The sequence below is a fragment of the Mustela nigripes genome, chromosome 14 (assembly GCF_022355385.1).
Source record: "Mustela nigripes isolate SB6536 chromosome 14, MUSNIG.SB6536, whole genome shotgun sequence".
Lineage (NCBI taxonomy): Eukaryota > Metazoa > Chordata > Mammalia > Carnivora > Mustelidae > Mustela > Mustela nigripes.
Genome location: NC_081570.1, coordinates 104,729,423 through 104,735,611, shown reverse-complemented (window position 1 = coordinate 104,735,611; position 6,189 = coordinate 104,729,423). Strand labels below are relative to the sequence as shown.

General features: G+C 47.3%; 1 non-coding gene across 1 annotated transcript; it reads left to right on the top strand.

Annotated features, from left to right (window-relative positions):
• Positions 1–4,509: 4,509 nt before the first annotated feature.
• On the top strand, positions 4,510–4,583 carry TRNAN-GUU (transfer RNA asparagine (anticodon GUU)). The gene has a single exon. It is a non-coding gene; the product is annotated as a tRNA-Asn (tRNA).
• The last annotated feature ends 1,606 nt before the right edge of the window (positions 4,584–6,189 follow it).

Sequence of the window (6,189 nt, the reverse complement as noted above, 5' to 3'; positions counted from 1 at the left end):
TCTCTCATGGAATCACAGCCTTGCACTACCTCTGTCCAGTGTCTGTAAACAGACCCTTCACGTATTTTGTCCATCTTTGTAGTTGTTTAAAGTGAGAAGACTAATCTGGTGGTATTACTATATTAGAGTTGTGGGTAGAAACCCTGAATTCTTCCCAGTGCCTTTAAGGTGAAGGTGCCTAAAATGACTGGCTCAGTTTATGGAACATGAGACTTTTGATCTCGGGTTTGTAGGTTCGAGCCCCAAGTTGGGTATAGAGATTACTTACAAATAAAATCTTAACATAAAAATAAAATGAAAGATTTTAGGGGTGCCTAGCTGGCTTACTCATTAGAACATGTGACTCGAGCTTGAGATTGTGAGTTCAAGCCCCATGTTGGGTGTGGAGGTTAAAGAACGAAACTAAAGAAGTAAATAAAGTGCTTTCAGAAACTTTCAAAAAAGATAAGATGACGGATTTTTACATATATTACTGGTTTCTATTTTTAAAATCCTTGTTTTATTTATTTATTTGTTTATTTATTTATGAAGGTTTTAGTTACTTATTTGTCAGAGAGAGTGAGCGGCACACAGCAGGCGGCTGAGCAAGCCCTGGGATCATGACCTGAGCCAAAGGCAGATGCTTAACTGACTGAGCCACCCAGGGGTCCCTAGATTACTGATTCCTAAATAATTTGAATACTATCTTCCACATTTACAAATGACCTAGGTGAAGGGTTTTGTTTTTATTTTTAACAGATATCAAGTATGATCTGGACCTTCTGGACTCACTTCCAGCATGGTGACCCCACAGTATCACAAGGAGATCTGAACTAACTATGCTGTTCTCTGGGCATATTCCCATGCTTGAACTTGAAGAGTGGCAACATACGCCACCCCAAAATATGACACTTTGACATAAGGATTGTTTTGAGCTAAGGGCACCTGGAAAACAGCAGGTGCAGGAAGAGCGTTCTGACACCTCTGACAGCAGGTGCAGGAAGAGCGTGCTCCCTTTTCCTTCCTGAAAGCAGGAGATGCGTGTAAAAGATGCCCTCACTGCATCAGGAGGAAAGAAGCATTCTTGTCATGTGAGACAGGAAGTCAGGGCCCAGAGAAATCGGTACAGACCTTGTTAAAATAATTTATATCCTCCTTTAATCTTCCCATATGTCTTGCTTTTTCATAATTGCCTCCCTTTGTTCAACCCAGTATAAAAACATTTAGGCCTACCCACTACTTTGGATTTTCATTTTCCTATTGGACCTTCCATGTTGATGTAAAAATCAATGTGCTTTTCTCCTATTAATCTGTCGTGTGTCAACTTAATTCTCAGGCCCATATGGAGTCCCTAAGACAGTAGAGGTAAAGTTTTGCCTTACCCACAGACTCTCCTAGGACTACAAAAGAGAGGATTAGCAAAAGGACAACTGTAAGGTTCCTGGTGCTGGTAGAACGAACTTCATGTAGGCCTAGTAGGCCTAGTAGAAAATGCCAGAATTCTCAGAATCAGATAGTGGAAGAGTGAGACAGTGGAAGAGGGAGAGGCTGCTTTGAAAGACAAAGGTTGGAGGGGAGGCCCAGAAAGACAAGCTGTCTTTAAAGTGGGGACCAGTCCCTAGAATGTACCTCCTTTCTCCTCTTCCCCGGTTCCATAGCTCTTAGTTCTGAATCTTCTCCCCATTCTCTTCCCCAGCCTCACTCCTGGGTGCACCGGGTCTTTTCTCCCAAGCATGCAAATTTCAAACCTTCTTTCTACAGAAGACTCCTTTTGTGGTCTGCTGAAACCTGCACATGCTTCTTGGAATAAGGCTTTTAAAGATTTATTTATTTGGGGAGGGGGTTAGAAGGTGCACATGCTTCTTAGAATAAAGCTTTTAAAGATTTATTTATTGGGGGGGGGGGAGCAGAGGAGAAAGAATGTTAAGCAGGCTCCGGGCTGAGCCCAGAACTCCCCCCACCGGGCTCAGTCTCAACCACCCTCCCAGGCTTAACCAACTGAGCCACCCAAGCATCCCAGGAATAAGACTTCTTAATGCATAGAACAGAACATTTAAAATTACAGAGGAAATCAGTTACTTTCAAAACCAGTTGTCTTCGAGCCTTTTCCTATAGTTTGGTAGCTGCAGAGGGAATGAGGTAGCCTCAGAGCTGGGCAGCTGAGCTTATGCAACCAAACCTCCCATGCCGCAACTCAAGACGATCCTGCAGTTGGGGTGGTAAAGAATAAGAATCTTGGTTTGTGCCAGTCTCAAAGTGAAACTGGACATCTTTATTATTTACCATCCAAACTGGGGTGGGGGAGGTGGAGGGGGGAAAGAAGTGGTTCTGGGAGCCGAGATCCAAGGGAAAGGGACGGTACGCCCCCTCGTGGCTACCTCGGGGATCCACACGGCACTGGCCACGGAGGGTACCCAATCGGTAGACAGCCAAATAAAATTCACTGGACGCTGGGCGATGCTCAGGACCCTAAAATTAGAGCGCTATGAACTGAGCTAGCAAGACGGGAGAAGTAGGTGCGCTTCTTTTTTCCCTAGCAGCTTGGAATCGTTGCTTAAATGTAATACCTGAGCCAAGACCTCAGCGTGTGGCTAATCTGGAAATAGGTTTGTAGAGAGTTTAATAGATTTCCTCCGGCCCACGGCTGATGGGCACTAAATCACAGTCCAGGCCTAGGACCTTCCAACTTCTGAGTTCAAGGAGGGGCCAGCGTAGCGGATGAAAAGTGCTCCGTGGAGATGGGGTTCAGCTGAGGGAGCAATGCCAGCCTTCGCCCCGGGCCTTTTAAAGAAGGGCCTCTCTCGGTGCTAGCTTCCGTCCAGATTGAACCCCAGACTTCCATGGAAAGGATCTCCAGGATAAAAGGATTTTCAGTCCATCCCAAGGGGTCCCACCGAGGCTTACCACAGATTCTCACCTCCTTAACCCTGTTACTGGAATTTTCCAATCGTCCACGAGGGGGCGCTTTCCCCCCAAGTTCTTTAGGCTCAGGTGAAAGTTGACGTGACGCCAAGTGCATTTTTCTGTGCCCAAGCCCCGCGTGTTCTCCGCCTCTTCTTGAGGGGCTGTCGGGAAAGTAAATTGAGACTCAAAGGAACGCACATATTAATAAATAGAATATTGTTAGCTACGTTTATAAAGAAAAAAACGTGAGTGCATGCTTGGAAGTAGCCCTCAAATAGCTACAAAGCTGTAGAGAACTTTCAGCTCTATTTATGTGGGGTTAAAGCTACAGGGGTCATCGTCCGACTCAGTACAAGCATTCTTACTTTACTCCAGTAATAATAATAAATTCGCTCAGACACACCTTTAGAATTCTTCACCAGCCTCTCCTCCGGTTGTCTTTGAGTGTGCACTTCTTGGAAGTACAGACTTCACCATTGTCCACATTCCTCTGCAGGGCTCAGGGGCGCGGAGGAGCGCACAGCCGGTTTCGGGCGGGGGGCGGGGGGCGAGGGGCTGGGGCCGGGCCGATTCCCCCCAAGGGTGCGGTTTGCAGCCATGAACAGGGACTGTGGGCCCCCCAGCAGTTCCGATGCCCGCGTTTGGGAGGTCGCCAGGTCCAAAGGGTAATATCTCATGGCGCTGCCGTCTGTAAACCGGGCATTTAAAGGAGGAAAACTGTTTTTCAGAGTTGAGAGCATCAACCGCACACGGCAAATGGCGGGTGATCGAAATTAAGGAAAATCGGCCTTTTGTTCAGAGGCTGAGTGCTCGCGTCCTGTACCCCGCCCCCTCACCAGGCTGCCCACGCCCCCTCGCTGCTTCTCTCGTCGTTTCCTGGGTTCAACCCTCGACACCCCGGCCCCGGACCGCCGAAGCCATACTAGGCTGCTGCGTGGCGGTTCAGGGTGGGGACTCAGGCCCATCCTAGGGCGCACGAGTCCAAAGTCGGAGTTTTCGACGCATTCTCGATCAGCTCTGGGAACCAAAGCTCGTCCGCTTCGGAGAAACCTTTGCTGTCTTCCCTCTCCCGAGCCCCTCGTAGGACTCAAATGCCCACACTGCAGTTCTTGGCTCCCCTGGGCCCCCACGGCAGAGTGGATCCGTCACCAACCATTTAGGGAGTGCCTACCAGGGCCCGGCCCGGCTCGGGGACACCCGCTGCATCGCGAGCCACGCCCGCCCGGCCCCGTTGAGTCTACCCTTGCAGCGAGCTGGGGCCTTGGGGGTAGCGCCCAGCCCACGCGCGTCAGCCTGATCCTGCGGGGACTCTCTGGGAGGAGGAAATCGGAGTTAAGAACCGGAAGGTGGATGACTTCAGCCGAGAGGCTGCGGGCCACTTCCGGAGCCAGGAGGCTATGAAGCTGCGAGGAGCAGGCGGAGGGGCCGTGGGTCGGACGTTGGGCTCTTCGAGTCCCCGAGTGTCTGGCCCGGTGTCGATGTTCACACGTGCCCAGTGAGACGACCGGTGGCCTCAGTGTCTCCCGCCCTTCCGGTTTCCGGAATGAGAGAATGAGATGTCCCCAGCCAGAGGTTGGAAAGCAATTTCTGAGATCAGGAAATGAATGGAGAAGGGACACCCTCCGTGTCTCTGTGGCGCAATCGGTTAGCGCGTTCGGCTGTTAACCGAAAGGTTGGTGGTTCGATCCCACCCAGGGACGGTCTCTTTTCCCAGCAGCTTGGAACCTTAGGTTACTTGCTAGTGAATTCATTTATCCTCCGAGTCTTCTGAACTTCTGTCCACTTTAAATCAGACTCGGAAATATCCTGCCCGAAGACCCAAGTTGCATCAAAGTGCCTAAAAGGAGGAATTTTTCAGCAAAGAAGTAAGCGTCTGGGCCTTTCTTTATCCCAGAGGCACTGCAGAGAGCCTCACTTCCCAAAACTGGGTTTTTACAACTGCACATCCTGGAAACTAGAAAATCCTAAGAATTGAGAACAACAAAACCTGTCTTCACTCGCGGTGAAGCCTCTAGTTATGGGTGCAATTGTGGTTCTTCCACCATGTGGCTTGAACAAATCACGAGTTTTCTGTGCCTCGATTTCTTTGTCTATAAGAGGGGGTGAATAAGAGTACTTCCTTCATGAATTAATTTAAATTTTTATGAGATGCGCATATAAACCATTTGACCACTTAATGTTAATTAAAACTTTTGAGTGGCATCTCATCACCATTTCTGTTATTTACTTCATCTTCTTAAACAAATGGCTATCTTTCCATGGATGGGTTATTGTTTTGTGGTTTGTTTGTTTGTAATTTATTTTTATTTATTGATTGATTTTTCGATGGATTAGTGTATAGACAAACATGCCTTAATTGTTGGACGTGACATTGATTCTAATGTTTACTGTTGCAAATGCTTGTTCAAAGAACATCCTTATACAAATATTCTTATCACTTATGCATGGATTTCCCTAAAAGAGATTGCTGGAAGTGGACTTTCCTAATCAAAGTATTTGTCATTGCTAATTTTTTTTTTGTCATTGCTACTTTTGCTAATTCCTGTCTAATGGCCCTCCAAAGAAGTTGTACCTAGTCATACTGCCACATTCTAAGAGGGCACCCTTTTCTTGGCAACCCAAACTGACACTTACCAGCAGTACAAATCCATCACTTTTGCTTGGGGAATGTTATTCCTTGTTGGTCTCACACATTACTGTGACTTGTCCATGAGGAGCTGGTGCTCCCTCAGTCTCCTTTGTTCTCTTGATCCCCTGGGGATCCTGGGGAAGTAGTTCACAGGGTTGGATTCATAGGACAGTAGAAGTCCGGTTCCCAATGTGCCTGTGGCAGAGAACCCAGTCTTTTGCTGCTTGAAGAAGAGTCAAGAACTCACCTGTCAGAGTGGGACCTTCATGGGTGGTCCTGAGCCAAATAAAGTAAGGAGAGAATTTTAAAATTTTCCTCAAATTAAGACTTCAGATGTTGGATATTTTTAAATGTTTTCTTATGGCAGCAAGAGAGACTGCCTTCTCTGGACTTTCTTTGGGGAAACTTAGTAATGGTGTCCATTCTGCTGATCTTATGAAATTGCTCCCTTGGTGCTAGTATGTGATACTTGTTAGAAAACCTTGTCTGGTGAGCTGAAGTGAGCAAGTAGCTAAAGGAAACTTCTCATAGAAAGCAGAAATAGGGGATACATTCTCAAACAGATGTCCAAAGTCTTAATTTTGATCTTTTCAGAGGTTTTGGGTGGTGTCCTAGCTCAGGCTGCTATAACGAAATACCACAAACAACAGACATTTACTTCTCAAAGTTCTGGAGGC